Raw genomic sequence first — 19531 nt, forward strand, 5'->3', positions numbered from 1 at the left:
TGCATGTTTTGCCTCCTCTCTTGATTCCTGTCTTGGGGAGGGGGAGAACTACTTTGCCAGTGAAACTTTCAACATAGAAAAACATTTAAAATGAAGTAAAGTTACTAACACAAGTTGTGGCATTATTAAACCATGTCTAAAAATTAACTGGCATTGCTCCCATTAAAACATAGAGTTTAAGCTCACTCTTCCTGAATTTTTAAATTTTGGCTTACCTTATAAACTCATAAACTATTGGAATGCAGTGAAAATGATAGTTCATGGTTTCTGAGGCTAGGTCGTACAAGAAGACCCAACTTCTTTTTTACCGGAAAACTCATATTTAGAGCTCTTAGCTATGATTCAAGAAGGCTACCTACTTTATTACTTCCATGCTGAGAGGAAATACAGACCATTTGGAGAAGCCATGTATAGGTGCTATAGTCAGCAACTCTAGCTGAGGTCCCAGATGACAACCCATATCAACTGCTAGCCATGTGAATAAGCTATCTTAGTCATCCATCTTAGTCAAGCCTTCAGATGGCTTCAGCCTCAAGTTGACATTTATCTCAGCTGCAAGATAAACCCCACATGAAAATTGCCTAGCCAGGCCCTTACCAAATTTCCAACTCACAAATTTGTAAGCAATATAAAGTGGCTAGTGTAAGCTGCTTAAGTTTTTTCAGTATTTTGTTGGATAGCAATAACAATGAGAAAACAAGTTAAAAAATAAATTGATAGGAGGCATGTTTTTCTGTCTTGCAATGCCACTTTCTGCAGAACTATGTGAGCAAAACAAGTAAAATAGAAAGGAAATGCTTTGGAAGAGAAAGAGACCTTTAGTGTCTTCTCTCTTATTAGCTGGATAAAATATCCATAGAGAAAAAGAGTCCATATCTCACCCAAAAGAGTGCTCAGGACATGGGGCTCATGAGTCATTAAACTGATGGGACATTTGGGTATCACATTTGCTTATGCCTTTATAAATCTAATTTTGTATCACCAATGAATGTGTATTGTGTGTTTAATGTTCTGATAAGCACTTTGAGAAATATAAAGAACATAAAAGATGTCTCTTTTTTCAAAGAGCTACAATCTTCTCAACACTACCTTTCTAGCTCTTTGATCTAATCCATGCTTTTGAAAGATGTGCAGCTGAAATTTCATAAATACAATTTAATTTAATGCCCAAGCCTCTACCTATATCATATACCTATACCTCATATCCTCTTATCCTTTAAGTCACTCAACTCCAGTCAAATTGGCCTCCTTGCTATTCGTTATATAAGCCAAAAATTATCCTACTTTTTATTTATTTGACTTTCCAAGTTAGTCAAATAACTCCATTTTCTAAGTTGCCTTGTTCCTAGTATAAAGTTTTATTTTATCACCAATACACCATATGGTAATCATTTGTTTATGTGTATATCTCTTCACTAGAGTGGTATCCCTTGTGCCAATTTTAGTTTTTATTTTTATTTTTGTACTTCACTGATTGAGAAATCTCAGAGTATTTATTTATTTTTTCTTTTTTTATTCTCTTCTACCTTCCCCCACTCTCCCTTCCCTCTGGTAATTATCAAACAGTTGTATGTGTCTATGAGGTTGTATTTTTTTTTAATGTTTTTATTGATTTTAGAGAGGAAGGGAGGGAGGGAGAGAGAGATAGAAACATCAATGAGAGAGAAAGATCAATTGGCTGCCTCTTGCACTTCCCATATTGGGGATCGAGCCCTCAACCTGGGCATGTGCCCTGACCCAGAATTAAACCAGCGACCTCTTGGTACATAGGATGACACTCAACCAACTGAGACACACTGGCCGAGCTATGAGGGTTTTCTTTTTTTTGTTTTGCTTAATCTTTTCACCTATTTCGCACAGCCCTCCCCATACCTCCAGCTAACAGCTGTCAGTCTGTTCTCTGTATCTATGAGTCTGTTTTCTATTTGTTTGTCAGTTTATTTTGTTCATTAGATACCAAATACAAGTGAAATTATATAGCTCTTGTCTTTCTTGGACTAGCTGTCATCCTTTTATCCTGCAGTGAAACAGAACACCCTACATATTTACAATGAATGTTTCTGGAACATTCATACATTTCTCCAACTACTTTTTTAAAAAAATTGATTTGAGAGAGAGAGACATTTGTTGCTCCACTTATGCATACATTTATTGGTTGATTCTTCTATGTTCCCTAACCTGTGGATCAAACCTGCTACTTTGGCGTATTGGGGGAACCCTTTAACCAACTGATTCTTTAGCAGAAATCTACTATGTGTCAGCATTATTTTGGGTTTGGGGGATATGATGGTGAACAAGACTGATAAAGTTCCTGTGCTCACAGATATTACATTCTATTTGGGGAGACACACAATCACTTTCATATAGTGGTAGGTGCTAAGGAGACAGACAGTATGATATGGTGGAAAGGGATAGGAGGCAAGTTGAGATTAGAGAGTCACAAAGGTATCTCTGAGGCATCTCTATCATTTGAGCAATGATAGAAATGATAATAGTCATCCTCGCTGAGATTTGAAAGAAAAATATTTTAGATAATGAAATAACAAGTAAGTCCCTAAGATAGAAATAATGGTGTGTTTGAGGCACAGAAACAAATGTGAAAAAAGATTACAGCAGTATATGTGAGGAGGATTGGAAGGAGATAAAGTTGGAGCAAGGAGTTTGATTAAGTAAAGCATTGTAGAAATTTAAAATTTTCCCTTAGTGCTTTTACAGAGCATTGTGGGATATTTAGCAGGGAAGTGAAGTAATATAATTACTCTTTCAAATGGTTGCTGTATACTATGTGGAGAGTGGAGTATAGGGTGTCAGAGTTGGAAATGGGAAACTAGTTAGGATACCATTTATTATTGTAGTTGTCCAGGCAAAAGAAGATGTTACTTTACACTGATGAATAAATGAACAAGTAAATGTACACATGAATAAGCAATTTAACAAATTAATAAATTATGAAATAATGAACAAATGAATGAATTAATGAGTGAATGATAGAAAGAAAAAAGCAAAGAAGGAAAAAGAGATACATATACCTGCTGAATTACTTCACTGATAACAAGGGGTATTTTTCATGATCAGTCCCTTTAGGCTTATTTGTCACTCTTAGTGATTCAAAAACAGGCTAAAATCTCAATTTCCTTTAGCTGTGGCTTTAGTTGCTGCTTTAGTAAAACGATGGATATAACAAGCTTGCTAGAATAAAAATCACTTCATGCTCTGATTTTATAATTAATTCATTGTCATTTCCCCCATTTCTGCTTCTAAAAAAAATATATTTGTCATTTTTCCATAGTGTAAACAATCCTGAAGACACCATGATGATTAAAAAAGATAATCTTCATGCCATTTTAATGCTTACTTTTTCAAAATTACCTGAAGAAAAAATTTTCAAAACATTTTTAAAAGGGTTCCAATGCCGCCCGGCCGGGCGTGGCTCAGCGGTTAAGCGTCGACCTAGGATCTAGGCGATCGGGGTTCAATTCCCGGTCAGGGCACAGGCCCGGGTTGCATGCTGCAGCCGATCAATGACTCTCTCATCATTGATGTTTCTATCTCTCTCTCTCCCTCTCCTTTCCTCTCTCTGAAATCAATAAAGATATATTTAAAAAAAAAAAGGGTTCCAATGCCCATGTTGATATGTTGTTCTTTTTTGACCCCTTCCAGCTTTGCCTGGCTACAAAAATCAAACTATTTCTTCAGAGTCAGAAATTTTCTTATGAATTTTCTATAAAGTTCTTCATGTAAAAATCTGCATAAAACCTTAATTTTCTTTTATCTAAAAGGGGATATACAGTAAAAGTACTGTTTGCCTGTTTTACAGTTTAAATAGTGTTGGTATAGATTTCATTGTCAATGCGATTGTTATTGGTTCATCAACCAGAACTGTGTAAAGGGAACATGCTATGATTTGTGCTGCCGCCATGTCCAATATCTCTAAGATATAATTCATTTGGCAGGACACCTTCTGGAAAGAGCATGCTGCTCATAATGGCTGCCAACCTGAGAAACCTAACCATCCCATTGAACACCAAGGGACTACTGTTTCTTCCTGGTCCTGTGCAAATAGTAATTATTTGGTTTTTATAAATTCAAGATCAAATATATATAGATAGATAGCATTAAAAGAGAATTAGTTACTGTTTGAATTTTATAAGGCTTATTTTGAAAAAAATATATTGGAAAAATAGACCAAAAACAAATAAAAGTAGTTCTCTATAGAAACAAGGCAGAGAGAATGATAAATAAATTAGAAGAGACAGGACTTGAAAAGTAAGACATCTCTGAAAATAACTTAAAATAGTTTTGTTGTTTGAATGATACATGTGCTTTACATGATCAAAAGTCAGATTTGCATAAAAAATATTTTAAAACTAAAAAAAAAAAAAAAAAGACAAATCGTGGAACTTAATTATATATCGAATTGGAAACTTGACCATAAAGAGAAAATAATTGCTTCAAGTGACTTTTGAACACAACACACTGAGTATATATCATTAGTAGAATATATTCTAAAATTAAAAAAAAATACTGCAATGAAATTTTAGTATTCATTCACTGCACTTCATTCACTATTTTTATTTTTTAAATATAAATATGATAAATTTGAAACTATTTTATGTATGATGTAGGAAAGGAAATGAGCAAATGTGGTGCTTTTAAAATATGTCTATAAATACGTTGATATTCCTCCTTTTAAGAGGTGCAGCTGAATTCCCTTCTCTGTGAGTGTGGGCTGGGTGTACTGACTTGCTCCTAATGAATAGAATGTGGTGAATATGACAGTGTGTCACTTCTGGAAGTAGGACATAACAGCATTGTGGCTTCCTCACTGTTTTCTCTCACAGATCACACTTTAATGAGGAAGTCAACTGACATGTCATGAACTCACTTTGGAATAATTATGGAGAAGTCAACTTGGGAGGGAACTGAGGGCTTGTTCCCATAGCCAACGAGAAACCGAGGCCTCTAACAAACAACCGGTGAGAAAGCCATCTTGGAGGTACATCCTCCAGTCACACTCAAGTCTTCAGATGACTGCAACCTGGCTGACAATTTGACTACAACTTTATGAATGATTCTGAACCAGAACTACACAGCTAAGTCGCTCCCAAATTTCTGACTCACTGGAGATATCTGACTGACCTAATAACTGTTGTTTAAAGCTGCTAAATTTTGGTGTGATTTGTTATGCAACAATAGATAAATAATACAATAATTCACCAAAAATACATATAAATATTAAGAGAATATAAAATCAATAAATTCAAAGGAAAGCTTTTAATGTCCAATTTGAATTAGAAATAGCAACATGAACTCACTAATTTTTAAATAGATCTGTTCACTGAAAGATCTAGCTATGATCAGCAGTGGTAATCCACTAGTAGTGAACTCATTTAATACTTAACATTTATTAGTTTCTAAATAGCATTCTTCTCTAAAAGGAAAAGGATTTGGAGCAATGGATTATTGCAGAGCCTAAAATATCTCATGATGGCTGTAAACCAGAAAGTGCTCAAAGGCTAATGAGGTCATGTCAAAAGGACAAAGAGATGCCCTAAAGGACTCTATCAAGTCATAATTGGGAAAACTTGAGCATCAAAAAGAATAATTACTATGACTAATTTTAAAACATTGAATAAAAAACCATGATTCGATAATGATATTCAAAGAGAGAGAAGAGAAGTGAGAATTTAGCAAGCATTAAAAATGTAATCATTTTATCAATTCATTACTCTGAAATCAGAAAAGGACAATGCATTTTACTCCAACTTTTTGTTGTTGTTGTTATTGTTTTTGTTAATTCTCATCAGAGAATATTTTCTCTATTAATTTTTAGAGAGAGCAGAAGAGAGGGAGTGAAAGAGGCAGAGAGAGAGAGAGAAGCATAGATGTGAGAGAGACACATCGATCGGTTGCCTCCCACACATGCACTGACCATGGCTGGGGATGGAACCTGCAATCCAGGTATGTGCCCTTGACTGGGAATTGACTCCACAACCTTTCTGTGTGCAGGCCAACTATCCACTGAGCCACACTGGCCAGGGCTTACTCCAACTTTTTAAGAAAAACTGAAGATCAGCAGGAGCAAATGAGGGAAAATCCTTCTTCACAGAAGAGCTAAAAGAAAAAAATTGTATCATTAGAAAATCACCATTTTACAACTTTCAATAAAATAATTGAGTCAGGGAATGATTATCTATTGAGGCTAAAATTATTAATAACATATTTTAGGAGAATGGGATACTTGTGGCACCAAAGCATCAAACCCCAGATTATTTAATCATTAATGAAAAATACCTTAATAGTAGAGATATCTTGCAGTCATTGCATTAACTAAGTGATAAAAATTTGTATCACTGAGCCAAGATGGCCCTGGCAACTGTCAAGGCACAGATTTGGGGGCCAAGTTGAGGCTTGGGCCAGGCTGGTCTCCTGCTCTTGCAGTGTCTTGAAGCTTGGAAGTTGGCTAGTTCTCATCCCCAGTGGCAGCAGCAGCAGCACTTCTTGTCCCTGGACAACAAACTCCAGTTTCCAGGAGCCTCAGAGAAGTTCATTGACAAGCTAGAATTTATCAAGCCCAATGTCATCTCTGGGATACCCATCTACCATGTCATGGACCAGCTAGGTCAGTGCTTCAACTCCATCCAGGATCCTCACTTTCTGCTGGAGGAGGCGCTCTAGTTCTACAAGAGCATGATGCTGCTCAACAGCATGGACCTCATCCTCTATGAGTTCCAGTGGCAGGGTCGCATGTCCTTCTACATGACCAACCATGGTGAGGGTGGGATATGTGTAGGGAGTCTAGCAGCCCTGGACAACACTGATCTGGTCTTTGGCCAGTACTGAGAGGCAGGGGTGCTGATGTATTAGGACTGCCTTCTGGAACAGTTCATGGTCCAGTGCTACAGCAATGTGAACAACCTGGGCAAGGGGTGCCAGGTGCTCATTCACTATGGCTTCAAGGAGCAGCACTTTATCACCTCATCACCATCTCCGCTGCACTGGCCATGCAGATCCTTCGGCAGTGAGGGAAGCCTATGCAGCCAAGTGTACCAATGCCAACATGATCATCATCTGTTACTCCAGACCTACAGAGAACACTACACCCTGGACCACTTTGAGAAGCGGGGCCATCTATACCTACCTTGGCTACCCTAAAAAGCAGCCCCAGGCTGAGGCATGGAGGGAGCTAGCATGACACTGCGTCCTTCCCCAGACAACTCCCTCCAAGATACTCAGGGACCAGGGGAGTGCCTGAGACGAAAAGGGGGGGAGGGTTTCTTCTCGCCATTCCTGTTCTTTCAGACTGCTATATTGTGAGGGGCTCTGTCAGACCCCACTTTGCCTGTGGTTACAGTGCCTTTTCCCAGAGGCAAGGCGAGGGCACCTCCAGGACAGGATGCCTCTGTGAGCTGGGGGAAGGCATGGAAGTTTAGCTGGTAAAACTTACTCAAAGTGAGGGGTGGTCAGCATGCAGTGAATAAACTGTATCTCTACATTTGGCTCTATGCCACACACACAAAAATTGCATCACTAATAGAGATATAATATAATGTTTCATGGCTGTGTCCAGCATACAATGAAATGCTAAGTATACTACATCACCTGTAATTTTTTTTGCCAAAATTATTTAACCTGGGTCTAATGAAGCCTTTACACCTAGCTTCCAGAAATACTGAGGGTAGAAAAACAAATTAAACAATACCACAAATAACTAAACAGGTTGTATTAGTCTGGTCCATTTAGAAGATAGAAAACATGCAGTAAATTTAAAGAGGGGAACTTTAAATAATTATTACGGAAAGAGAACTCCTAGACCTGAGGGAGAGCACCCAAAAGAGGACAAACTTGTAAGAGATATGCCCTCCCTAAGGCTGAAATTCAAACTTTGTTAGAGAAGATACAGAAGCAGCTTACTGACCTTGGAAAAGTTCTCTGGATTGCCTGGGGAAAGTTGGTCCTCAGTCACTGGGCAATAACGAACTAACCCTCAGGATGTATGGGAACTGAGGTCAGTGGGTTGGCTCACAGAGGGAGTGAGAGTGTGAGGTCTAGAGTGTGCACTGTCTTCACAGGGAGGGCAGTGGCATGGTGGTCATCAGGAGTACGGCAGGGCTCTGAAGTTGTTGAGGGAATGACTGTATACTCTGGGCATGTGGCTGGGACAGGGTACCACCAGATATCTTCACATATGTACCTCTGACAGACCATGCAGAATGAGCAGCAAACAAAGCAAAATGCAGCACACCTGAAAAGAGAGATGCAACCTTTTTCCAGCAATGTCCCTCTAGCACCCTCTATTGACAAAGTTTAACATCATGTACACTATAAAAGAGAAATGCTAACTGTCCAGTCCATATCTCAGAACAGATACTGAAGTTGATTTTTGATCTGAGAGTCAATAAATTGTTAACAGGCATACAGGCAAATCCAGAGTGAGGTATCTCTTCAACATGTCTCTGTCATTAAAAATAAAAATAACAATCACCCTCATCATCACCATCAAGATGGGAGTGCAATTCTAAATTAAAAATAGAGTAAAATGATATAGCAACCGACTTTATTTACTTTGGATCCTGATTCAAAAAACATGATAAATACATTTTAGTTAATTAATCAATATTATAGATATTAAATAATGTCATGAAATTACTAACTTATTTATGTATGATAATGGTATTATGTGGTGTTAGGAAAATATCCTCATTCTTAGAAGGTTAATGCTAACTTTCTTAGGGTAGAGTTGTCATGATGACTAACTTTCAAATGATCCGGTAAAATATGAATGCAGTGTGTATGTGTGTTGTAGGCATAGATAAAGCAAATATTGCAAAATCTTAATGATTATGGAAACGAGCTGGTGGATAAACGTGTTTTTGTACTGTGGTTTAAATTTTTGTGTGTACTTGAAAAATTTAAAAATATAATGTAGGGAAAATAGATGATAACATGCCATTTTTAAATGAAGTGTCTTTTTGCAACTGACATTTTACAGAGTGCTTGCCCCCTGACATGACTTCCCACTCACTTCTATAGGAAGAACATGCACATATATCTGGCTGGGACACCACCAAAGCTGAGGATTTTAAATTTTGAATCCAGAGATACAGAGAATGGAGACTGCTACACTCAGGCATATTATTAGCAGAGCCTTCTGTCTCCCAAACAAGTCCAAGAATTCTTGTTGCTGAGTCTCCAGAGCTGCTCTGATTCGTGCACTTTAAAAGGCTTGGTTGGTTACTTTTACCTTAGATTCCCTGAAATGTTCTCCCAAATCCTTCCATTAAATTCTCTTTTAGTTTTCTAGGCTAGATAAAGTCCATTTATATTACTTGCCACCACAGAAAAAACAAAAACCCTTAGATAATTCAAGACAATTTAGTAGAAAAAAGCAAGTTTCCAAATTTCTAAAAATAGATACATATTGGCTAGAGAACATATTTGTGATTTCCATAGCAGAAAATAATGATTTGCAAATGTATCAGTTTGTATTTTTTCTCTTTGGCTCTAAGAAATTGCTTGAGTTCTCCTGCTATGCTCAGTAATTAGTGCTGGCCAGCAAATTATAACACTTGTAAACAAAGCACAGGTCTCATTTAAGCTGAAAAAACAAAAAGAAGAATTTTCATACACACACACACACACACACACACACACACACATATATACCATAGCCTTTATATAAGATGTGCACTTAATTATTTTTCTACTACAGACATCAGCTTCAGTTTGTTCTTTAGCTATAATATATGTCTCTATTTACATTTTGGTGCCCTCCAATCTCTGAGTATAGGTGGAACTGAAAAGAGTAATGTCAGACCAATAGTCTTTGCACACGAGGCACATACAAAGACAGTCTTCCAGGATCATCTGCAGTTATTTAAAGAGCTTGTTTTACTTTTGTTCTATCTCTGAAATTCTTGCATGGTATGAAATGAGTTTACTAATTAAAAGATATTCCATTCTTTCTGGTCACACTCCAGACTGATTTTTCAATGTTTCATTTGTTTTCTAGATGCATACTATTATTGTGCTTTGTTGCTCAGGATTTCCTTTTACAGCAGGCTGGTGGAGTTCATTTAAAAAATAAATGAAAATAAAACAAACACCTTTGGAGACAATGAGACTTGGGTTCAAATTACAAATTCGTTATGTATTAGCTTGGAAAATTCACACCCACTCTTCCTACAATGGAGAGAATAATACATTCTTGTCTGGGTTGCAGCATTGCCATTTAGTTTAACATAATGTACATAAAAGTATCTAAGCCAGAGGTGATGTGCACACTGTTGTACACATACATTTCTTTATATCAGTATCTTTCAAGTTATTTATTAACTCCTACACTCCCAAGAGTTAAAACATAGTAATAATGTTTCAAAATAGCAGTGATTTACATCTGGATTGGACATACTCTCCCCTTTAGATAGGTGTTTCATGATTTGGGGGACCGCATAGCTTGAACAAGCCTCTTAGTAAATCTGATATTTCTTACCCTTTCCTCTCCTAACAACTTGGGAAGACACCAATAATCATAGCTAATATAAACATAGTATATTTCCTGTGTGTAAGAAACTCTTCTAAATATTTTACATATCCTAACTCATTTAATTCGCACAACTCTGTGAGGTAGAGGTAGTTTGTCTCTTTCCCTTTTACATATGAGAAATGTCAGGCTCAGATAAGTAGCTAGTGTAAAACACAGAGCCAGGATTTGAACCTAGGGAGCCAGGATACAGAATCCATGCTGTAAATTACTTTATAAAACCAAACAATATGCCATAATATTTCTAATATGACATAAGAAGTGAAGGTTTTTTTTCTTGTATATATTTCTGAAGAAATAAGTTATAAGCCCCAGAAAATACATGTTTATAATGGAAATCTGGTCTCAATTACAATAGTACATTGGGCTTAGAGCAGAATACCATATTAATACTGAAACCCATTACCATTACTTTCCCCACTTCTTTTGTTCCTTGCTTAAATAAAGGGAGAGACATAAACTGGAAATAATAATAATTCTCCTTCATCCTCTGAATCATGACTAGATTATTTTATTGCTTATAACTTCAGCATTTACATGCTTCCCTTGGACTTTGTAACAGAATATAAATACTTTCACAGGGAAGAAGTTAAGACAAAAAGATAAAAAAGAAAAACTTGAGCTGTAATTTTCTCCTGGCAATAGGCATTATTGGGCTTGCTTCAACACCTGCAGCAGAGTACAAGCAGAAAGGGCTTTGCCCTTGATCTTGGAAACAGTCAGCAGTACTGAACTCTATTTAGACTTTCATACCAGAATTTGTCTTCCATGCTGTATGATAAAGAAACCAACATACATAAAATGGATTTGTGAGGAAATTAAAGATGGTGGTGAACTGAGTGGAAGCTACACAGATACTCTCGCAGACCAAACTGGAATTAGAACTAATATATAGAAAAAAACATCCTGAATATACAACTGCAACTGAAGACAAGCTGGAGAGCACCCTCATAACCAAGGAGGAAAAGTGGAGACCACATAGAGACTAGTAGGAAGTGTGGAGGTGCAAGAGGGCTGACTGGGCTTCCATAGACAGCAACTGAAGGTCCAGAGGGATCTCTCAGCTGTGGGGGGTTCCCACTGAGGACTTTGAGGCCTAAACTCCAGGCCGGGCATCCCAGCCCAGAGCACCAGAACTGAGGAAGGTGCCCACATAGCATTTGGCTGTGAAAAGCAGCTGGATTTATGTGTGCCAGGGAGAGACAACTGGAAAAGCAGGCACCCTATTAAAGAGCCAATGCACAAAGTTTCATGTGCAGCCACTCACCTTGGGCTCCAGCAGAGGGTGGGCAGAGTAGACTGGAGCTGTGTGAGGAGAATCTAGGGTTGTGGGCTCTGGAGATAGAGTTCAGAGGGCACCCCTTTGGATTCCTGTGCCAAGTCATTCCCCCATACTGCAGAAGATATCTTTGTCAGTCAGACATTTACTTTCTAAGAAGCTTTTGTATGAGGGAAAAACAATTGCCCCACCCTGCTGAAAAACCTCTCACCCTATCCCATGGAGTTTCTACAGCCTGAGGATCATTAAGAGAATCAGATTAGTCAGCCTGCATCCAGAGGCAGACCTGAGAGTGATTTGAGTCTTTGAATGATCTGCTTCTGGTCCTGGGCCATTGAAAAGCAGACTTTAGTGTGCCTCTTGGTCCTGCCTAACTACACCCAGCCCCAACAGTGGGTGCCTCAAGGCATGGGTTATTAATAGCTCCCAACAGGGTGCTCAAGGCCAGTAACAAACAGCAACTGACATTTCCCTGCACCAGAGACCTTCCAAAAAGACTGAGAGTCCTAGCAGGCCTACTAATATATATAAACAAGCCAAAACAAGCAGCCAAAAAACAAGCCCCAAATGAAAGAACAAGAGAAGTCTCCAGAAAAAGAGCTAAATGAAATGGAGATAAGCAATCTATCAGATATAGAGTTCAGAATACTGATTGTAAGGATGGTCAACGGCATGAAAAAAGATATGGAAACTATTAAGGAAATGAAGAATGACATAGCAGATATAAAGAATATGTTGGAAGGAATAAACAGCAGATTAGAGGAAGCTGAGGATCGGATCAGTGAATTAGAAGACAAGGTAGAAAAAAATCACTCAATCAAAGATCCCAAAAGGAAAAACAATTAAAAAACAAGAGGACAGACAAAGAGAGGTGTGGGACAACATGAAACATAACAATATTTGCATCACAGGAGTGCCAGAAGATGTTGAAAGTAAGCAAGGGTTAGAGAACTTGTTTGAAAAAATAATGACAGAAAACTTCCTTAACCTGGTGAAGGAAAAAGTCCCACAAGTTCAGGAGGCACAAAGAGTCCCAAGCAAGAAGAACCCGAAGAGGCCCACACCCAGACACATCATAATTAAAATGTCAAAAATTCAAGACAAAGAAAGAATATTAAAGGCAGCAAGAGAAAAACAGTTTGTTACCTACAAAGGAGCTCCCATAAGGCTATCGGCTGACTTCTCATCAGAAACTCCACAGGCCAGAAGGGAGTGGCATTAAGTATTCAAGGTAATGCAAAACAAGGATCTAAAACCAAGACTACTCTCTCCAACTAGTCTATCATTCAAAATAAATGGCAAAATAAAGAGCTTCCCCGACCAAAAATGGTTAAAGCAGTTTATCACCACCAAAGCAGCATTTCTGGAATTGTTAAAGGGACTGCTGTAATTAGAACTAGAAGTAGAAACACTGCAAGAAATGTTAAAGGGACTGCTGTAATAATAAGAAGAAATAGAGAGAGAGATACAGTCATAAAGTATTAAAATGGCAATAAATAAGGACCTATCAATAATAACCTTAAAGACTTTAAAGGAGGGATCAACAGCAATACAGTCATAGTTGTGGACTTTAACATCCCACTGACTTCACTGAACAGATCAACCAGACAAAAAGTCAACACAGAAACAGTGACTCTAAATGGCACACTAGATCAGATGGATTTAATTGATATTTACAGAACATTTCACCTAAAACCTGCAGAATATACATTCCTCTCAAGAGCACACGGGTAATTCTCAAAGAGAGGCCACATGTTAGAACACAAAACAAGTCTCTACAAGGTCAAGAAGATTGAAATCATATCAAGCATCTCTTATCACAGTGGCATGAAATTAGAAATCAACTACAGTAAAAACACTCAAAATTATTCAAACACATGGATGCTAAATAGCATGTTATGAAACAATGAATGGGTTACAGTAAGATCAAGTAAGAAATCAAAAACTTCCTGGAAACAAATGAAAATGAACACACAACAACCGCAAATCTATGGGACACATCTAAAGCAGTCCTAAGAGGGAAGTTCATAGCATTACAGGCTTACCTCAAAAAGCAAGAAAAAAATTTAGTAAACTATCTGACCTTACAAGTTAAAGAATTAGAAAGCTTCCCTGTGAAACCATCTGGACCAAGACTTTTGTTAGGAGTTTGTTTTTTGGGTGTTTTTTTACTGCTTTGATTTCATCAGTTTTTATTAGCCTATTTAGGTTTTTTTATTCTTCCTGATTTGGTTTTACATAATCTCACTCATATGTGGAATCTAATAAAGAAATAGACTGAGGAACAAAATAGATCCAGAGACACGGAAGCATGGAACAGACTGATGAATCTCAGGGGGAACACAAGGGAGGGAGAGTGGGTAGGGAGAAATCAATCACAAAACTTATGTGCATATATACATAACCAAGGGACACAGACAATAGTGTGGTGAAGACCTGGGGGTGGAGGGAGGTGGATGCTGGCGGGAGAGGATCAATGGGGAGAAAAAGGGGGGATATTTGTAATACTTTCAAGAATAAAGATAAATTAAAAAAAAAAAAAAGGATTTGTTCCCTCTGGGAATACACAGAGGTTTGGGGAGCCAGATTAGGTAGGGAGCTGCTGGGACACAGATTGTGCATCATTTTCCAAAAAGACATTTCACTACAGCCCAAGAAGTGTTAATGAAGCATTGACACTTTTACCAAGTGAAAAAGGAAGAAAAAACATTCCCCAAACACCTCTTTCAATCTCTCTTCAGAAATACTCAGCAGTAACTCAAGGTTTGCTCCTGTGTGCTCTTCACACAAGAGTAGTGTTAAAAGATGAAAGATGAAAGTGAACTCTCAAAATAGAAAAGATATAAAAAAAATAAAGAAGATAGAAACACACTCACATTTAAAAAAAAAAAAATCTTGCTTCTGGTGCCATAATGAACAACACATCAAGAAAACAGAACTTCTAGAAGATGTCTCCTTTGACAAAGGCATTGTCCAGCATCATTGCATAAAACAAATTCCTTACTGCAAAGAAAGCAATTAGAGATTGGGCATTCACTTCTCTATAAACTGCTGTTGATCGAATTATATGAATGAAAAACAAAACCTGTTTTAACTTTAGTAGACAACCTTCAATGGCTCATATGACCAATATCAAAGACTTTATATCACAGCATATGCTCCTTCTCTGCATTCATTACAGGTATTTATGCTGTCTGTTAATTATTCACACAACCTGTTCTCAGTCATTAGGAAGCAAGGGAGATGGTACAAGCTGCTCAATATTATAATGGCTAAAGGAGGCCATTTAAATCATCACCTTCAGGGGTTTTTTTTGAAATAAGATATTTAGGACTTATTCATGATAAGCAGAACAAGAGCTTTGATAATTTGTGAAGTTTATCCTTAGCTGCTATCCACTTCTCTGCTTAACCTTTGCTTATTCCTTTAGTGCAAAGTTTCCCAGGGCTTTTATTTTAGGTATTAAATACAATGTTAAGAGGATAGAAGAAAGCATAGAGCCCCTTCTACCATGAAAGATAATATGGGGGGTCATGTATCTGAATACAAGCTTTCAAATTTGCTGCCTCACATGTGTTTCCCGATAGAAAGGCCCTGTTAGTAGAAATTTGAGGCAGAGGAGTTCGATGAGGTAAGAGTGCTGGGCAAAATATTTCATAATTTAAGGAGAGTGTCCCCATGTACCTACCTCCACAGAAGTTGCTTTGCTGCTGATTAAAATGTTATCAATATTGCACAACTTAGCAACCTAGTGACAATCTCCTACACCTGACTCATTTGCTAGCAAGGATCATCACTTTTTTTTTTCTGGAAAGATATTCCCTGAAAGGGAAAAAGAGGATTCAGACAACACAGAGGTAACAGTTGAATATTACACTGCCCTAAATAGTCTTATTACCATTTCTTTTTAAATATTCTGCAATGACTCTGTTACATAGAACCAAATAAAGAAGTAAAAATTATGTGTGTGTGTGAGTATATATATATATATACATATATATATATATAAAATTTCCCCCCAGGCCCACACCAATAAAAATTATCTTAAATAATGCATTGGTTTCAAGTTACACTGACTTGATGGAAATCTCATGGATAAAACTGTCTGCATTACTTAGAAAAGATTTCTCTCTTGGGTGATTGCTGCACAAGCATAAAATAGAATCAACGTGATATGGCTCAGGTCAGCTCTCAGCCACATTGTGAAGCCTTTCTGCCCATAGAATAAATGTATTTCCTACTTACACTTAATGTACTTTTTAAAAGATTCATTTTAATCCTGTGTATATGTCATCGGAGCAGAAAATGCACAGATCTTGATTTTACAGTTTATAATAGGCATGTATTTTCTCCACAGGTCTTATATGCATGAAATGTCCCATTTATTTACATTTTCTTAAGTCAAATTAAATCTGTCCCTATGCTCCCACTTGTCAGGATAGAAGATGACCAATATCATAATGATTTTGCCCCTCCCCTGAGGGAGGAGTCTTACAGTGATATGAAAATTTGAGAAAGTTCCTTATTATTTTCATCCCACTTTTAATAGCCACTAAAATGCTCATTATCCAAGTCTCCTTGGAAAATTTTGAAAGACTGTTGTTCACTTTCTCTTCAGATCTCTGTGGGGCATGAGAAACTTCTGTTAACTCTCCCAGATTATGTCAACTGTGAGTTATTAGTCATAGATACTCTGAAACTTGTATACCTTTCCTAGTTTCATTTAAACTTTCACTATTCACTACCTCAGGGTGAGCCATTTAAACTTCCTTCACTTTTGACAATATTCTCTCTTCCTTCACCTTGAATTACTGCCACCCCCACCCTCTAATCAAAAATTGGATATTCTTGATGTCCTGAACATTTGTTTTGGGCCCTGATATACAAAAGCCATTAAGGACCTCATAAGGCAAGGAGTCAACATTCAGAACAGGCCTGCCTAATTTCTCAGGATAGAAGACTGAAATGTCTCTCATTTTTTTTGCGGTTTCCTGAAACAAAAAGAACAAAATGGAAAAAAAAGAAAACCGAATAATATTGATTTAAATATTTGTTGAACATGCAGTCAGTGATTAATAAAGTCAACTTCGTAGGTTTTATTTCCTAGGTGGGCTAGTTACCATCCTTTTTTCCTATAGTCACAGATTATATCTGAAGTTGTAACTATCTTGCAGATCTGTGCAACCCATTACAAGGATAATTGACTGCAAATGATTCCACACAAATCCCTAACTTGTAAGAATGACAATGTAATGTTATATGAATCTTCCTATTTTCAGTAACACCTAGAATATAATACATTTCATAGACATTTGTTCAATTGAACTGAATTTAATTGAATTTAAGTTGATCATGGAAGAAAGATGTGGTCTAAGCAGCATTCTTTGTCTCTATCTAAAATAGATGAGATTATAGAGTTATAAGGATGAAAGTTAAAAGAGAGATTAGTACCAAAACCTGAGGGAAAAGATCAAAAACATTCTGGATTAGTAAAATTTTGCTAGCACAAATGAGAATTAAGCTTAAGTTATTTTACACATAAAAATCATTTCAGAGATAATTATGCGTATTTGTATTTGGGAGATGTTGACTTAAACCATAACATTTGAAGCTTGAGAATGAAATAAGAGTGCCTGATCAGATTGTTAAGTGGAGGGAGAGGTGGACACAGGTTAAAATTGGAGAGGGAATCTACCAAACTGGTATGATTTTGAAGATCACTGTCATCTTCATGACCTCAACACTGTTAGAATTACCAAAGGGTCAAAGATTTAATTCCACAATCACAGTTAATGCCTTCATTTCTAATACCTCTGGGAAAAGGAACTAAGTAATAATTTCACAATATTTGTCTTAGCCTGTTCTGGCTGCCATAACAAAACACTGTAAATTGAATGACTTAAACAACAGAAATTTATTTTCTCACAGTTCTGGAATCTGTAAGTCAAGGATGAGAGAGCCAGCATGGTCAGTTTCTGCTGAGAACTCTCTTTCTGATTTCTTATGGCTGCCTTTCTCACTGTGTTATCAGATGGAGAGAGAGAGAAAGAGAGAACAAGCTCTCTGGTGTCTTTTCTTATATAAGGTCATTAATCCTATCATAAGCTCCAGCCTCAAGACCTCATCTAAATCTAATTATCCCCCAAGGACTCCATCTCCAAATACCATCTTGTTGGCAATTAGGACTTCAATATATAAATTGTGAGGCCAATCCAGATATTCAAAAATGTTCATTTTAAATAAGGATTTTTGTTCTCTTTAATCAAATGTTGTATGATTGAAGTATTAGTGCAATACATTAAGCTCTCCATCTTTCCAAATAATCTAACCATATTCCATGAGAAAAGTCCAATATTTTTCAAAACAATACAGTATATCAATATGATTTTTACAATATGCCATAATAGTCTACTGTTTCTCAAAAGCTATTTTGATTATAACATTTTAAAAAATGTATCTTTACTGATTTCAGAGAGAGGAAGGGAGAGGGAGAGAGAGGTAGAAATATCAATGATGAGGGAGAGTCATTGATCGGCTGCCTCCTGCACACCCCCTGCGGGAGATGGAGCCAGCAACTTGGGCATGTGCCCTGACCAGGAATCAAACCACCATCTCCTAGATCCTAGGTCAATGCTCGACTGCTGAGCCACGCCCAGCCTGGTGATTATAACAATTTTTTGTATTGAATTTTTTACTTGGTTGTACCCCTGCCCCTAGAGTTTTGTTCTGCTCATCTTTGTATTTTACATAGATAGTGTAATATTTGACAAACACTAGATATTTTAAAAATGATTGGTGAGATTAAAAGTAAAACAGCTAAAAATCCTTTGTGATTATTAAAACATTGAAAAAAACTTTTGCAACAGGATAAAAATTTTAATTTTCTGTTTTTAAATAGCAAAATATCAATTGTTACTTACCTTCTAATTTATTTGGTATTTCTTTTTATTTCAAAATTATCTCTCAAGATTTTTTCAAAGTAAATAGGCAGTGAGGTATTATCTTAAAGATAAAATAGATTATTTTAACTTCTATTGTATTGTTTCAAATAAGTGAATTGTATAGTAATATTTAAATGAGCAATCTGTTAAGCAGAATTCAAATTAAGGGAATCAATTTTTGTTATCCATCATAACTATACAATTTTTCTAAGGATACTTAGAATCATTCACAAAAGTTTTGCCCTAGGAAAAAGCATTGTGGATTCATCTTTAGAACCAGTTCAGAAATTTTCATTAAGTTTTACTTATGCCACATGTATTTGTGAATAATTTTTTAAAGAGCTTATTCCCTAGCAGTGCTTTATTTGCAAAGCCTTGTATTTAAGCTTTTTTTAATCTGCTTTTAAAATGAAGATAAACTTTCATAATTTTTTCCTATTCCCAATTATAAATCAATTAATTACTTGGTATTTCTACTGAAAGTTGAATTATCAATCTTGTAAAAATAAAAAAATAGAGACAATGAAAGAAAGAAACAATTTATTTTGATATGTGCTTTTGTTCTGAATAGAATCTCCAAATACATCTTCTTTCTTGCAATATACCACAAAATAAATCTATAAGAATTTCCTGGCAACACATGAAAATAAAATTCATTTGCAAATCATTAATACCCTTGAGTTATATTCAATGTTGCTGTTGTGTTCTTGTTGTTGTTATTTTCCTGTGGAAATTATTTACCGGAGCATTTATAAGTTATAAGTGAGG

At 36.6% G+C, this 19531-nt stretch overlaps 1 pseudogene; it reads left to right on the forward strand.

Annotated features, from left to right (window-relative positions):
• The first annotated feature begins 6363 nt into the window (after positions 1–6363).
• Positions 6364–7195, forward strand: LOC107531627 (2-oxoisovalerate dehydrogenase subunit alpha, mitochondrial pseudogene; annotated as a pseudogene).
• Positions 7196–19531: the final 12336 nt, after the last annotated feature.

This window comes from Miniopterus natalensis, chromosome X, assembly GCF_054644295.1.
Source record: "Miniopterus natalensis isolate mMinNat1 chromosome X, mMinNat1.hap1, whole genome shotgun sequence".
NCBI classification, from domain to species: Eukaryota; Metazoa; Chordata; class Mammalia; order Chiroptera; family Miniopteridae; genus Miniopterus; species Miniopterus natalensis.